We start from the raw sequence: 16,551 nt of genomic DNA on the forward strand, positions 1-16,551 counted from the left end.
CCGGAAACAGGAACTGACATCACCTCCTTTGACAGCACTTCCTGTGATGTCATTTCCCCCAAATATCACCGCTGGAAACATGAATAGTAGTTGATACTTCAGAACCAGACAAACCAGTTTGGAATAATGGTTAAGAGCAGTGGAGTCTAATCTGGAGAACTGGGTTTGATTCCCTGCTTCTCCACATGCAGCAGCTCTTAGAGTTGCTCTCTCAAGAGCAGTTCTCTCAGAGCTCTCTCAGCCTCACTTTACCTCTGTGCTTGTTGTGAGAAGAGGAAGGGAAGGAGACTGTAAACTTGCTCTGAGACATTCCCTCTAAGCTGCGTTAGTGTGAGCTAGCTCCGTTTTTTAGCCTCCTGCTCACACATTTTTGTATTAGCTCAGGAAATATAGTCCAAGAGCAAACTAATTTATGCAGTAGCTAAATCACTTGCTCACTTTAATTCCAGTAGCTTATGAGGCAGAATTTTTGCTCACAAGATTCCACAGCTTAGAAGGAACAATGGCTATAAGTTAAACAAAATAAGGCTGCAATAACACATGCAAAGTAATGCTCTTTCCAGTTGGGTTTTATTGTGCAAACTGGCAAAGCCCAGTTGGAAAGTGCAATGAACGTGGGTGGAAAGTGCATTCTTTAATATGCCTGATCACGGCCTAAATAAACAAACATAGATTTTGTTTGCTTCCTCAGTTGTATAATGTAGCTCTTAAGAGCATGCTGCATAAAAAAAATCAATCGTGATTTACATAGGCAGTTCCCAGTGTGCTGGGATGTATTGATGCTCTATTCTATTTGGCTCTATTAAATTTCATTTTTCAGATCAACAGATGTTTTGTGAACAAACAGTGCACTTTCAATACACCTCACATCTGGGAACAAAAACTGCACATCAGACAATTTGGAGAGCTTTAAACTCCTTATGCAAAACACTATGCACACCAGTTGTAAGTGTTAACTGCTGAACTAGTGGCGAAAGTGTAAAGGTGCACGTTACTAAAAGTAGGGAACTTAAAAAATTTCCAAACCAGATTACTTTAGAAAACTCTGCAAACCACAGAAATTAAATCAGTAGACCATGCAGATAAAGCCCTTCAATTTAAGAATCTGACTAAACAGTTAGCTATAAAAGACTGATTAAATACAGCAAATTCTACAGTTTCAACAAAATTCTTCTTCCATTAAAATGTTGCCCAAAATGCATGATCCTCATTATTAGCACCATTTCTGCTGGCTGCTCTCAGTTGACTACAATCTTAAAAGGCAGCTGTAGTCTCAAATACTCCCAAACATTTTGCCTCCTCTATTTCTCTCTCACACAAACACACTCTGAAAGGGTGCACTTTCTTGCTGTAGCAAACAGACAAATCTAGGTTAGGGAGGTTTTCATGCTGTGCTGTTGATCTTATGAAATATACATAACCTCCATGCAGGCTTTGTATTTAACAGAAGTCATTGTGTTGTGGGGAGGGGAAAGGGTTGGTTGACAATTGAGGGACAAGAGCCTGCGGTCCAAAGCCTGAGTTTGAGAAAACAAAACAACATGCACACACACAACACCCCAGGAGGGGGGGGGCACGCACACGAGTACGTTTTAACATACAAGACTGCATGTTGCATCATGCAATGCTGCCTGGAAGGCTGCACTGGGTATCCTATGTAGCAGCTCCTCACCCAGAAGGCAAGAAACTACAAAACAAACAATGATAAAATACTCACTCTAAAGCCTGCTGCCCCTAGCCTGTACATTTTCGATCAGAAATCATTAACAAGCACAAGGGGGGGGGGGAGCACTTCAAACTAACCAGTCTCTTCTTAAGTCCATACAATTCCGCTTCTCCCCCATAAAACACACATGCATAAACACACTGATGTGTTCACATCCCTCCCCCTCCACACACACATTTCTTCTATAGAATGGTGTTTACCAAAACTGAGAGGTCTAATCCGCGGTCTGATGTGCCAACGCCACGGAGAAAGCTTCTCCCCGCCCACCCGCATCCACCCCAAATATCCCACCCCCCTTAGGGTTGCCATTAAGTCCAATTCAAGAAATATCTGGGGACTTTGGGGGTGGAGCCAGGAGACTTTGGGGGTGGAGCCAGGAGACATTGGAGGCGGAGCCAGGAACAAGGGTGTGACCGGGAAGGGAAGGCGGAGGTTCTTTCACACCCAAGCAGGCAGCGCCGGCCCCTGCAGGAGGGAGGAGAGAAAAGTGGGAGGGCGAGGAGGAGGAGGAGGAAAGCGACTGGTGCTTGCACAGGGGACCTTTCCTTTTTCCTTGTCATTACATAAGAACATAAAGAGAAGCCATGTTAGATCAGGCCAATGGCCCATCCAGTCCAACATTCTGTGTCACACAGCGGCCAAATATATATATATATATATATATATATATATATATATATATATATATATATATATATATAATATATATATATATATATATATATATATATATACACACACACACACACATACACACTGTGGCTAATAGCCACTGATGGACCTCTGCTCCATATTTTTATCTAACCCCCTCTTGAAGGTGGCCATGCTTGTGGCCGCCACCACCTCCTGTGGCAGTGAATTCCACATGTTAATCACCCTTTGGGTTTAAATTACCATTTAAACAAAGGCGCAATAAAGAACTGCAACCAGTCACAAAGCTCGAAGTCTACCGAATAGCCAGCACAGAGATGATGATCACCCTTGACGTTTGGAGTTGGCTACAGGGCGCAAAACTAAACCAGGATAACCCCCAGACCAGACTCTTAAGAAAGACTTTTTTTTTTCCCCCCATGGGGCATTTACATTTCTTATTACAGCAATAAAAGCTTGCATTCTGCGAAAAGGAACGCTTTGCATCCCCGCTCCGCCACAGTCCTCGCTCGGGGAGGAGAGAAAAACAACCAGCAGGCTTCCCAGCTGTATGATTATCCCCGAAGATTACGGTTTTATGTCCTTTCCCTAGGAAGACTCCTGTCTTACCTTCCCTCCTCCTTTTTCTTTTGCAAAAGCACTACAGTTATTCCCTGGGGAAACACACTTGGCAATAAGTGGCACAGGTCATTTTAAAGTCGGGACACACATTGAACTGCATCTCTGTAAGTATTAATTTTCCGGCTTCCAAGGAGCCCAAGGGAAGCTCCCCTTCTCCAAGCTCCACGTGCGCAGGAAGCAGCCAGTGGCCACCAAGCCCGCCAAAAGGGAGACCTTCGGGGTGGAGTCTTGGGGAAGGGCCGTGCTGCCAGCAAGGAAGAGGCTCTGCCTGGCAGAAGGGTCTCCTCAGGAGGAGAGAGGGGGGCCTGCCCAGGGAAGGACGGGGGCTGCTGCGCTTCTCCTGAGCTCTGGCGCCTTCGCCTTCCCGCCACCCCCGTCCCCTGCCCTCTTTGCCGCTTGGGTTCGCCCTCCAGAGCTCACAATCGCCTTTCCCTTCTGTTGTGTCCTAGGTTCAAATGGAGAACTGTTACTTTTGGAGGGAAGCTGAACAAGCCAAGCTTGTACTCCACACCAGGGTTCCAGAGAAGGCCTAAGCGTGCCCAATCAGGGGAAGGATTGAAACTTAAGTAGCCAATCAACATCTAGGCTCATACTGTACCCTGATAGGCCCTTAGGCCTCTGTAGATAGCCAATCCTTGTACATAGTTAAGGTCCAATCAGAAGGGGGCAAGAATTGTATAAAGGAGGTTTGAATAGAGCTCAGTCTGTGTTGTGTTCCTGAAGTAAAGCTTGCTGAAATCACTCTCCGACTCTGGTCTCTTACTGCGTCGACCCCAGTACTTTACACCTTCCTCCCGCACAACAGAGACCCTTACACTGACTTAAGAGATCCGCACACTTAACCACTACACCAAAGTGGCAGGGACTCCTCGGGAGGAGAGAGAGGGACTGCCCAGCTCCTCTCTGCAGTCTTCTATCTCCCTCAGCAGCTCCTCCTGCTCCACCAGCTGCCTCTCGCAGGCAGGATCCAGGGGGGCTTTGCCGCCCAGCCTCCCACTTCCTGCAGGCGGGGCACTTTCTCTAGGGCTCTCCCCCAGGACGCCTCGCTGCCTTGCAGCTGCTCTGCCCAAGTTTGTGGAGAAACGCCATTTTAGTCAATGTTGGTGCTTCATGGGGAGGGAAAACATGAAACTCCTAAGCAGGCTTTGGCCTAGCCTTCCCCCTCACTCCCCCCCCTCCCTTCCAGAGCCAAACCAACAACTCTAGGGGGAAAGTCTCCTAGAGAGGCAGGAAGTTCTTTTGTTCTTGGCATGTGTTAGGCAGGGAGAGAAGCCAGTTCTCAGCTAGCTCTCAACGGAGAAGGATGTGAGCCTGGGAGCTCCTGCCTGGGGAAGTGGCCTATTTACGCAGGAAAAGGCCCCCAGGTAGTCAGACCAAGTAAGTCGTCCACAAGACAGGACCAGTTTGGACCAGGGACAATAGGATGCGTTTATAATCAACTTTTCTTTGTCATGCTGTTTGCTGTGCGTGTGCTGTGCTGTGCTAACCATTTACAAGCAACTGTGTTTCTTTTGTTCTTTTCTTTTCTTTTTCTCCTTTAATTAAATATTTTTACTGTTTTAAATGCTGGCAGTCAATCTCTTGTACCACATAGATCCCCAAACCACTTTAGACCACGCTGTTTTAAGAAGAGGGCCCAGGGGAAGGGGGAAGGCATGCAGTTGGATAAGGTGCCAATCCTCCAGGGGTGCCCCAAAGAAGTGCTGAGGTCTCTGTGATACCCAAGTACAGGGTGGCAGAGGACCTTGAGGCCTGGCCTCATAGCTGGAGAGGGGGATTGGGAGTCCTGTTCCTCTCAGTCTGAACCCCTAGACTGAGCAGGTGGTGGCAGCGAGCCCAAGGGGCAGGAGGAGAAATAGCTCCCTCCAGGAGTTGGCGACTCAATAGGGAGCTGACGGGACCGGGTCTGAAGGCAGAATCGGGCCGGTTCCGCCACACATGATATATGCCTCCTTTCTAACAGCAATGTCAGTTGACTGAAATCTAATTGTGCTTCTGTAGCACTTCACATGTGCTTCTGTAGAACAGATGTCCACTTGAGGAAATGTCCAAGTTAACAAAAACTCCCTTTCACGGTTCATCTCTAAAACAAGTCAGTGTCAGAACTTGTACCTATTCTGTATGCTGAGCTATTAGTGTTAGCCTAACTGACTCCATGTTGTAACCTCACACTAACCCTTGTCCTCCTAGCTGGATTATACTGACCAGGCGCTGGCATCCCAAAACAAACTGTGATCACTGAAGGGTGACTGATAGCCTTGGGGAACATCTGCAGTGCCCTTTGAAGCCGGCCTGCCAGGCCATCTCCGAGAGACTCCTTCCTCCCTTTCCTGATAACGGGGTCTGGGAAAAGACAAGTGTCTCGAGTAGTGTGAGAAATGGTTTTATTGTCTTTGTACTAACCACATAAAACTGTAACAAACGGCAAGCCCGTTATCAGAGTTATTCTGTGCCTCCATGACTGTAGTTCTCAATAAACGTCTCAAACTTTGCAACAAAGGGTCATCTAGTCCAACCCCCTGTACAATGCAAGAAACTCACAAACACCTCCCCCTAAATCCACAGGATCTTCATCACTGTCAGATGGCCATCTAGCCTCTGTTTAAAAACCTCCAAGGAAAGAGAGCCCACCACCTCCCGAGGAGGAAGCCTGTTCCACTGAGGAATCGCTCTGTCAGGAAGTTCTTCCTAATGTTGAGCCAGAAACTCTTTTGATTTAATTTCAACCCATTGGTTCTGGTCCTACCTTCTGGGGCTACAGAAAATTCCACACCATCCTCCATAGGACAGCCCTTCAAGGACTTGTAGATGGTGATCGTATCACCTCTCAGCTGCCTCCTCTCCAGGCTAAACATCCCCAGCTCCTTCAACCTTTCCTCATAGAACTTGGTCTCCAGACCCCTCGCCATCTTCGTTGCCCTCCTCTGGGCCCGTTCCGGTTTGTCTATATCCTTCTTAAAATGTGGTGCCCAAAACTGAACACTATACTCCAGGTGAAGTCTTACCAGAGCAAAGTGGAAGGGCTTCTAGACCCACTTGTGAACCTCCTGATGGCACTTGAGTTTTTTTTTTATTATTATTTTTTTGGCCACTGTGTGACACAGAGTGTTGGACTGGATGGGCCACTGGCCTGATCCAACAGGGCTCCTCTTATGTTCTTATGTGACACAGAGTGTTGGACTGGATGGGCCACTGGCCTGATCCAACAGGGCTCCTCTTATGTTCTTATGTGACACAGAGTGTTGGACTGGATGGGCCACTGGCCTGATCCAACAGGGCTCCTCTTATGTTCTTATGTGACACAGAGTGTTGGACTGGATGGGCCACTGGCCTGATCCAACAGGGCTCCTCTTATGTTCTTATGTGACACAGAGTGTTGGACTGGATGGGCCACTGGCCTGATCCAACAGGGCTCCTCTTATGTTCTTATGTGACACAGAGTGTTGGACTGGATGGGCCACTGGCCTGATCCAACAGGGCTCCTCTTATGTTCTTATGTGACACAGAGTGTTGGACTGGATGGGCCACTGGCCTGATCCAAGATGGCTTCTCTTATGTCTGGGGCAGCGATGCTCTGTGTTCTTGCCGCTTGGGGGGGAGCACAGTGGGAGGGCTTCTAGTGTCCTGGCCCCACTGATGGACCTCCTGATGGCACCTGGTATTTTGGCCACTGCATGACACAGAGTGTTGGACAGGATGGGCCATTGGCCTGATCCAGCATGCCTTCTCCCATGTTCTTAAGTAACTTTCCTTGGACTTAAAGACACTGGTTGTAGATTCCCCCAATAAAAAAGAAAAATTCTGCTTCCATAGTGGAACAAAACTGGGGGCTAACAGGGCTGCCAATCTCCAGGTGGTACCTGCAGTTCTCCTAGAATTGCAACTCCACCCCCACCCCACCACTGGAGAAAATGGCTGTCCTGTGGGGAGGGGGGACTCTCTGGCCTTCTTCCCATCTCAGGTCACCCCCCCCCCTCCAAACTGGGTCTTTTCCAGAGTCCTTCCCCCTCCCCCCTCCCCCCCCACCAAAAATGTCCAGCAACTTCCCGGGAGTTGGCAACCACCACCATCCCTCCCTTGCAAGATCTGGAAGCTGATCCTCCCCCCACGTGCCTTACTCTTAAGGAGACCTCCCACGAAGATCTTGCTGCTGCTGCTGCTTCTTTGCAATGCAAATGCAAACCCCTCCCACGACCCCCCCCTGGAAAGGCCCCTCCCTCCTCCCCCGCCCCCCCCTTTTCAGAGCCTCTCTAGCAACGAAATCGGCGGGCTTAACCCTTTCGGTGCTGCAGAGGAAGGGAAAAGCCATCCCGCCCCCACCTCCGGGCCCTGTGCAACGCAATGGAGCTCCTCGGGAGTAACTCTGCTGCAGGGGGTTGGTTTTAATATGGGGCCTCCTTTGGAAACAGACAAGGGTCGGATGCATCCCTTTCTCCCCTTGGAGAGAAAACCCCGCCGGAGTCCCAATGCAGCCAGAAAGTGGCCCCTGAGTTGGGGGGGTGGGGGAGGCAGAGCACGGGGTCTTCTGGAAACAGGACCTGGGCGCCCCCCCTCCAAGGGCTTGCTGCCCCCTCTCTGCAAGAGACACCCCCCCCATTTGCAGCTCCCGGGCAGGAGGGTGACAGCCCCAAGGCGCAGAGTGGGAAAGCTGCAGAACTGCGGTCTGAACTCTCTGCTCAGAGCCGGACTTCGATCCCGGTGGAAGCTGGATTCAGGTCGCCGGCTCCAGGTTGACTCAGCCTTCCATCCTTCCGAGGTCGGTCAAAGGAGTCCCCAGCTTGCTGGGGGGAAAGCGGAGAGGACTGGGGAAGGCAATGGCAAACCACCCCGTAAAAAGTCTGCCGTGAAAACGCGGTGAAAGCAGCGTCACCCCAGAGTCAAAAACGACTGGTGCTTGCACAGGGGACTGCCTTGACCTTTAAGAAAATTGCAAGAGCCTCGTGGCGCAGAGTGGTAAAGCCACAGTACTGCAGTCGGAGCCCTCTGCTCACAACCTGAGTTTGATCCCGGCGGAAGCTGGTTCAGATCGCCGGCTTGAGGTTGACTCAGCCTTCCATCCTTCCGAGGTCGGTCAAAGGAGTCCCCAGCTTGCTGGGGGGGGAGTGGAGATGACTGGGGAAGGCAACGGGACAGGGTAAAAGCTGGAACGGGCCGGAACAGCCTGGAACTGGCTGGAATCGGCGTCAAACAACTTGGATTGCCACAAAACAACACTGGGATGAATCACTGAAGAACAAGATTCCAGAAAAGAAAAACTGGAACTCAAACATCTTTATTAGCCCATTCCAGGCCGAAATACCTCCAGAACGGGCCGGAACAGGCATGAAACTCTGTGCACACAGAGCGGGGAAAGGGCAGGGACTGCATTTGCGCTCTTCTCAGTTCCACTGGGATGCCCTGACTATCTTCTCCATGGGTCTGTGCACACAGACCCACGGAGGAGAAAAATGTGGGTGGGGGGGGGACAATTTGGCACCCCTCTTGCCCTCCCCTAGATCCGGCTCTGTCTCCAAGCCGCTGACTAGCTTGGCTTGGCTTGGAAAAGTGATTTAAGAGAGAAATTACTATTATTAAGAACATAAGAAAAGCCATGTTGGACCAGGCCAATGGCCCATCCAGTACAACGCTCTGTGTCACACAGTGGCCAAGAAAAAAACCCCAAGTGCCAACAGGAGGGTCAGAAGTAGGGCTAGAAGCCCTTCCACTTTGCCCCCCCCCCAAGCACCAAGAATATAGAACATCACTGCCCCAGACAGTTCCAATAAAATGCTGCGGCTAATAGCCACCGATGGACCTCTGCTCCATATTTTCATCCAACCCCCTCTTGAAGCTGGCTATGCTTGTAGCCGCCACCACTTCCTGTGGCAGTGAATTCCACGTGTTAATCACCCTTTGGGTGAAGGACATCCTTTGATCCGTTCTAACCAGACTGCTCAGTAATTTCATTGAATGCCCATGAGTTCTTGTATTATGAGAAAGGGAGAAAAGGACTTCTTTCTCTACTTCCTCCATCCCATGCATAATCTTGTAAACCTCTATCATGTTAACCCGCAGTTAACGTTTCTCCAAGCTAAAGAGCCCCAAGAGTTTTAACCTTTCTTCTTAGGGAAAGTGTTCCAAGCCTTTAATCATTCTAGTTACCCTTTTCTGGACTTTTTCCAATGCTAGCAGCCTGGTGCTTCTGAATCGCTATGATCAACTGTGTGAAATGGCATGGGATGGAGAAGGTTGAGAAAGAAGTCCTTTTATCCCTTTCTCACAAATACAAGAACTCATGGGCACTCAATGAATTGCTGAGAAGTCAGGTTAAAACGGATAGAAGGAAGTCCTTCACCCAAAGGGTGATTAACATGTGGAATTCACTGCCACAGGAGGTGGTGGCGGCTACAAGCATAGCCACCTTCAAGAGGGGATTGGATAAAAATATGGAGCTGAGGTCCATCAGTGGCTATTAACCACTGCATATTATTGGAACAGTGATGCTCTGGATTCTTGGTGCTTGGGGGGGGGGGGCACAGTGGGAGGGCTTCTAGTGTCCTGGCTTCACTGATGGACCTTCTGAGGGCATCTGGGTTTTTCGGCCACTGTGTGACACAGAGTGTTGGAAGGACCATTGGCCTGATCCAACATGGCTTCTCTTATGTCCTTATGTGACGCAGTGTTGGACTGGATGGGCCATTGGCCTGATCCAACATGGTTTCTCTTATGCTCTTATGTGACACAGCATGTTGGACTGGATGGGCCATTGGCCTGATCCAACAGGGCTTCTCTTATGTTCTTATGTGACACAGAGCGTTGGACTGGATGGGCCATTGGCATGATCCAACAGGGCTTCTCTTATGTTCTTATGTGAAACAGAGCATTGGACTGGATGGGCCATTGGCCTGATCCAACAGGGCTTCTCTTGTGTTCTTATGTGACACAGAGTGTTGGACTGGAAAACCTCTCCAGTGTGAATAGAAGGCAGGAATCTATGGGGCCAAGGGGTCAAGCTGCCTTCCTTCCTTCAGAGGGGGGGCTCTCCTGTACGCATTGGGCGGAGCGGGGGTTCCATCCAACCTGGCAGAATCTTGCAGTGCAGACAGAGTCAAAGTAAAAAAAGCTCAAAACATTGAGGGTTTCATTCCTAGGAATGTTCAGATCAAGACGGGTCTCTGTGTTAGTCTGTCTGTAGAGTCGAAAACGACTGGTGCTTGCACAGAGGACTACCTTTACCTTTGGCAGGAGAAAAGACTAAGAATCTAGTAGGACCTTAAAGACTAGGGAAATTTGTGGAAGGGCGAGAGCTTTTACCCTATCAGCTCAGACACCCTTCCACCTGCTGTGATTTGCAAAAACACCAATTGGCAGGGAACTTTATTACCTTTTGTGGCTATCCAGACCAAATGGCCAAGCCACACTGGTTTATCATGTGGCCACAGTTGGCGCTCTTAAACAGCAAACTGCATGTATTTCAGCCCACAATACCTGATCCCCTCGTCTGATGAAGTGTGCTTAGAGAGCACACGAAAGTGTACGTTCTCAATAAAACTTGGTTGGTCTTAAAAGTGCTCTTGACTCCTGCTTTGTTCAACCAATTTTTAAGGTCTTTAAGGTGCTGCTGGACATAAGAACATAAGAGAAGCCATGCTGGATCAGGCCAACGGCCCATCAAGTCCAACACTCTGTGTCACACAGTGGCCTATATATACACACATACACTGTGGCTAATAGCCACTGATGGACCTCTGCTCCATATTTTTATCTAAACCCCTCTTGAAGGTGGCTATACTTGTGGCCGCCACCACCTCCTGTGGCAGTGAATTCCACATGTTAATCACTCTTTGGGTGAAGAAGTACTTCCTTTTATCCGTTTTAACCTGTCTGCTCAGCAATTTCATCGAATGCCCACGAGTTCTTGTATTGTGAGAAAGGGAGAAAAGTACTTCTTTCTCTACTTTCTCCATTCCATGCATTATCTTGTAAACCTCTATCATGTCACCCCGCAGTCGACATTTCTCCAAGCTAAAGAGTCCCAAGCGTTTCAACCTTTCTTCATAGGGAAAGTGCTCCAGCCCTTTAATCATTCTAGTTGCCCTTCTCTGCACCTTCTCTAAGCTATAATATCCTTTTTGAGGTGCGGCGACCAGAACTGCACACAGTACTCCAAATGAGACCGCACCATCGATTTATACAGGGGCATTATGATACTGGCTGATTTGTTTTCAATTCCCTTCCTAATAATTCCCAGCATGGCATTGGCCTTTTTTATTGCAAACGCACACTGTCTTGACACTTTCAGTGAGTTATCTATCATGACCCCAAGATCTCTCTCTTGATCAGTCTCTGCCAGTTCACACCCCATCAACTTGTATTTGTAGCTGGGATTCTTAGCCCCAATGTGCATTACTTTGCACTTGGCCACATTGAACCGCATCTGCCACGTTGACGCCCACTCACCCAGCCTCAACAGATCCCTTTGGAGTTCCTCACAATCCTCTCTGGTTCTCACCACCCTGAACAATTTAGTGTCATCCGCAAACTTGGCCACTTCACTGCTCACTCCCAACTCTAAATCATTTATGAACAAGTTAAAGAGCATGGGACCCAGTACCGAGCCCTGTGGCACCCCACTGCTTACCGTCCTCCACTGCGAAGACTGCCCATTTATACTCACTCTCTGCTTTCTATTACTCAGCCAGTTTTTGATCCACAAGAGGACCTGTCCTTTTACTCCATGATTCTCAAGCTTTCTAAGGAGCCTTTGATGAGGAACTTTATCAAAAGCTTTCTGGAAGTCAAGGTAAACAACATCTATCGGGTCTCCTTTGTCCACATGTTTGTTCACCCCCTCAAAGAAATGCAACAGGTTAGTGAGGCAAGATCTTCCCTTGCAGAACCCATGCTGAGTCTTCCTCAATAACCCGTGTTCATCAATGTGCCTACTCATTCTGTCCTTGATAATGGTTTCTACCAACTTTCCCGGTATTGAAGTCAGACTGACTGGCCTGTAATTTCCCGGATCTCCTCTGGAACCTTTTTTAAAGATGGGGGTGACATTTGCTACCTTCCAGTCCTCAGGAACGGAGGCAGATTTCAATGAAAGATTACAGATTTTTGTTAGAAGATCCACAAGTTCAACTTTGAGTTCCTTCAGAACTCTCGGATGTATGCCATCCGGACCCGGTGACTTATTAGTTTTTAATTTGTCTATCAGTTGTAGGACCTCCTCATTTGTCACCTCAATCTGACTCAGGTCTTTCAACACCCCTTCCAAAATTAGTGGTTCTGGGGCGGGCAAAAAGTTCTCGTCTTCTACAGTGAAGACGGAGGCAAAAAATTCATTTAGCTTCTCAGCCATTTCCCTATCCTCCTTCAGTAATCCTTTTACCCCATGGTCATCCAAGGGCCCCACTGCCTCCCTGGCTGGTTTCCTACTTCTAATATATTTGAAGAAAGTTTTATTGTTGGTCTTTATGTTTTTTGCAATATGCTCCTCATAGTCCCTTTTTGCCTGCCTGATCACAGTCTTGCATTTGATTTGCCACAGCCTGTGTTCCCTTTTACTAATCTCACTAGGACTGGTTTTCCACCGCTTAAAGGAGTCCTTCTTACCTTTTACAGCTTCCATTACTTTGTTTGTTAACCACGCAGGCCTTTTCTTATGCCTGTTTGTGCCTTTCCTAACTTGTGGTATGTATTTTATCTGAGCTTCTAGGATTATAGTTTTAAATAGCGTCCAAGCTTCCCCAAGGGTTTTGACCGTATGTACCTTTCCTTTCAGTTTCTTCCTCACATGCCTCCTCATCTCAGTGTATTTACCCCTTTTAAAGTTAAACGTGGTTGTGGTGGTCTTTTTGGACAACTCCCTATTTATACAAACGGTGAAATCAATAACATTATGGTCACTGCTCCCAAGCGGCGCAATCACTTTTACATCTCTCACCAAGTCTTGGGCATTACTTAGGACCAAATCCAGGATCGCCCCACCCCTGGTAGGTTCTGAGACCATCTGCTCCATAGCACAGTCATTGAGAGCATCAAGAAACTCAATCTCTTTCTCTCGACCAGAACACATATTGACCCAATCAATCTGCGGGTAGTTAAAATCACCTATTACAACACAGTTTTTACGTTTAGCCGCTATCTTTAAGCCTTCCATCATATTATAATCATCCTCTCTCTTTTGATTTGGTGGGCGATAACAAACTCCCATAGTTAAATTTCCTTTTGGGCCCTCTATTTCAACCCAAAGCATTTCTAAAAGTGAATCTAATTCTCTGATCTCAGTCTTACTGGACCGTATATCCTCTCTGACATACAGAGCCACCCCACCTCCAACCCTTCCCTCCCTATCCTTCCGATATAACTTATATCCAGGAATCACCGTGTCCCACTGATTCTCCTCATTCCACCAAGTTTCTGAAATTCCCACAATGTCTATGTTTTCTCCCAACACTAAACATTCCAATTCACCAATTTTACTTCGAACACTTCTAGCATTTGCATGCAAACATCTATAATTTCCCAAGCAAGCTAGGCCTGCCACCTTCCTCCTGCCGCCTCGAGACACTGGCAGACAGTCCATATTGTTTGTCACCTTCACAGTGGACAACTCCGGTCCGTTACCCGGTAGAAAAATAGCAGCTAACCCTTCATCTCTTTGAGACGAGTCCTCCCGAACCAGAGACATTTCATCTCCTGTCGGCTTTCCCCCAAGATTACATTACTCTTTTCTACTGCTAAAGTAAAGGTAAAGGTAGTCGCCATCACGATGTTTCCTTGGCAGAATTTTTGCTACAGGGTGGTTTGCCATTGCCTTCCCTAATCTCTACACTTCCCCCCCAGCAAGCTGGGGACTCCTGTTATCGACTTCAGAAGGATGGAAGGCTGAGTCAACCTGGAGCCAGCTACCTGAGCCAGCTTCCGCTGGGATCGAACTCAGGTCGTGAGCAGAATTGAGGACTGCAGTTCGACCCCCCTCCCCTCATCATCTCTCTGGCAAGGAAGACCTCGCAGTAGCATCTGTCCATCTAAAATACACTCAGGAGGTTTTGCTGCCTGCCAACCCCCCGGGAGGAAAAGACACTTCTTCCCACCATGGACTCAATGGGCAACTCAATGGTGATATGCTTAGCATCCCTGTGCTCATTGGAAATCCCCCCCACCGCATTAACCCTTAGAATCCTAGAGGTGGAAGGGACCTCCAGGGTCATCTAGTCCAACCCCCTGCACAACGCAGGAAACTCACAAACACCTCCCCCTAAATTCACAGGATCTTCATTGCTGTCAGATGGCCATCTAGCCTCTATTGAAAAACCTCCAAGGAAGGAGAGCCCACCACCTCCCAAGGAGGAAGCCTGTTCCACTGAGGAATCGCTCTAATGGTCAGGAATCGTAGAGTTGGAAGGGACCTCCAGGGTCATCTAGTCCAATCCCTGCACAATGCAGGAAACTCACAAACACCTCCCTCTAAATTCACAGGATCTTCATTGTGGTCAAATGGCCATCTAGCCTCTGTTTAAAAACTTCCAAGGAAAGAGAACCCACCACCTCCCGAGGAAGCCTGTTCCACTGAGGAATCGCTCTCATGGTCAGGAAGTTCTTCCTAATGTTGAGCTGGAAACTCTTTTATTTTCAACCCATTGGTTCTGGTCCGACCTTCCGGGGCCACAGAAAACAATTCCACACCATCCTCTAGATGACAGCCCTTCAAGTACTTGAAGATGGTGATCCTATCACCTCTCAGCCGCCTCCTCTCCAGGCTAAACATCCCCAGCTCCCTCAACCTTTCCTCATAGCACTTGGTCTCCAGACCCCTCACCATCTTCGTCTCCCTCTTCTGGACCCGTTCCAGCTTGTCTATATCCTTCTTAAAATGTGGTGCCCAAAACTGAGCACAGTACTCCAGGTGAGGTCTTACCAGAGCAATTCAGAAAGCCTTAAAAAATGTGGCTCTGTCTCCAACGGGGCATGTCTATGAAGCCGCTATGGCCCTGCACTGCGATACTGATTGAGCGCTTTAGCGATCTCAAAGGGAGGGGGCGGGAGAGGGTGATCACGCAGCACAAGCGGCCATGTCTGAAAGGGCAATAGTGCTTCAGAGATGGCTCGTTTGCGGAAGTAGAGTTGCTGTGTGAAACTCCCAGTCCCTGCATGGCAGGACAGGAACGAATCCCTTCCAGTATAGAACGTTAGTGTGAAAAGGACCTATGTGATTTACTTCATTATAACCCCCGGGCAAAAGAGTAGGCCTTGCAGTGTGTCTGGAAGATCTACAAAGAGGGGACTCTCTCACCTCTTCAGGGAACCTTAAATTGGTGGTAGGCCAAAATACCAGCTTCCAGGTTATTGCAAGAATGCTTCTGAGTTCCTCTTTGGTGTAGGAGAGATGTAAAAAGGTAAAAGTCCCCTGTGCAAGCACCAGTCGTTTCCGACTCTGGGGTGATGTCGCATCACGGTGTTTTCATGACAGACCTTTTACGGGGTGGTTTGCCATTGCCTTCCCCAGTCATCTACACTGGGTACTGACTTTACCAACCTCAGAAGGATGGAAGGCTGAGTCAACCTGGAGCCGGCTACCTGAACCCAGCTTCCACTGGGATCGAACTCAGGTTGTGAGCAGAGAGTTTAGGCAGCAGTACTGCAGCTTTACCACTCTGCGCCACGGGGCTGCTTAAGTAGGAGAGATGTAGAAACCTCAAGTTACAGAAGAAAAAAGACCTAATAGAAGGAGAAGTGGCATCAATACCATAGACAGTGGCACATCCCATGATCTGGTGGTTTCTGTGCTAGCTGGTTCATTCATGCTGCTTGGCAGTGTCCCACAGTTTTCTCCCTGGGGCTCCAGGCTTTGGATTCTGAAATATCTGGAGGAATTTTGAGAGTCTCAGAGGTATCTCTGCTAGAGTCTCTGTTCAGACCCAGAATGTGACACTTCTTGAGACGTGCTTCTGTAATACTTCACAGTTAAATGTGTGTGTGCCTGTGTGATAAAAATCCTCCTTTAGAACTAAGTGTTAACCAATGTTCCCTCTAAGCTACGGAGTCTTGTGAGCAAAAATTCTACTTTGTGAGCTACTGGCATTAAAGCTGTGAGATACTGGCATTAAAGCTGTGAGCTCCTGCATAAATTAGTTTGCTCTGGGGCCATTTTTCCTGAACTGAGACAAAAATGTGTGTGAGCTGGAGCCTAAAAAATTGTGAGCTAGCTCACACTAACTCAGCTTAGAGGGAACACTGGTGTTAACATACTGAATATAAGTATCTTTTAGCTTTGTAGATAACAATGAAGTCTGTATCACTGAACAATCTGCATTTTCCACAACCCTTATCTCACCTCGCTCCCCCTCTCAGATCATCCAAGAAAGCCAAACAGCTTTCTTATCTCTTGTTTACATAAGAATCAACACAATATTTATGAAAACAACCTTAGGATCATTTGTCAGAAAAGACAATTGTCAAGAGAACAGATGTCCAATTGGGGAGGTTTCCAAGTTAACAAAAACTCCCTTTCAAAGGCTTATATAAATCAGAACAGATCAATACTCTATACCCTATCAGGCTCTTGGTGT

At 48.1% G+C, this 16,551-nt stretch overlaps 1 protein-coding gene across 1 annotated transcript in view; it reads right to left on the bottom strand.

The window, feature by feature from the left end:
* Positions 1-7,177, bottom strand: part of LOC132571379 (zinc finger protein 420-like) — a 30,599-nt gene extending 23,422 nt beyond the window's left edge. The window contains exon 1 of the mRNA XM_060238176.1: positions 7,066-7,177. The gene's annotated coding sequence lies outside the window, so the exon portion shown is untranslated. The remainder of the gene's footprint in view (positions 1-7,065) is intronic.
* Positions 7,178-16,551: the final 9,374 nt, after the last annotated feature.

Source organism: Heteronotia binoei, chromosome 5 (assembly GCF_032191835.1).
Source record: "Heteronotia binoei isolate CCM8104 ecotype False Entrance Well chromosome 5, APGP_CSIRO_Hbin_v1, whole genome shotgun sequence".
Classification (NCBI taxonomy): domain Eukaryota; kingdom Metazoa; phylum Chordata; class Lepidosauria; order Squamata; family Gekkonidae; genus Heteronotia; species Heteronotia binoei.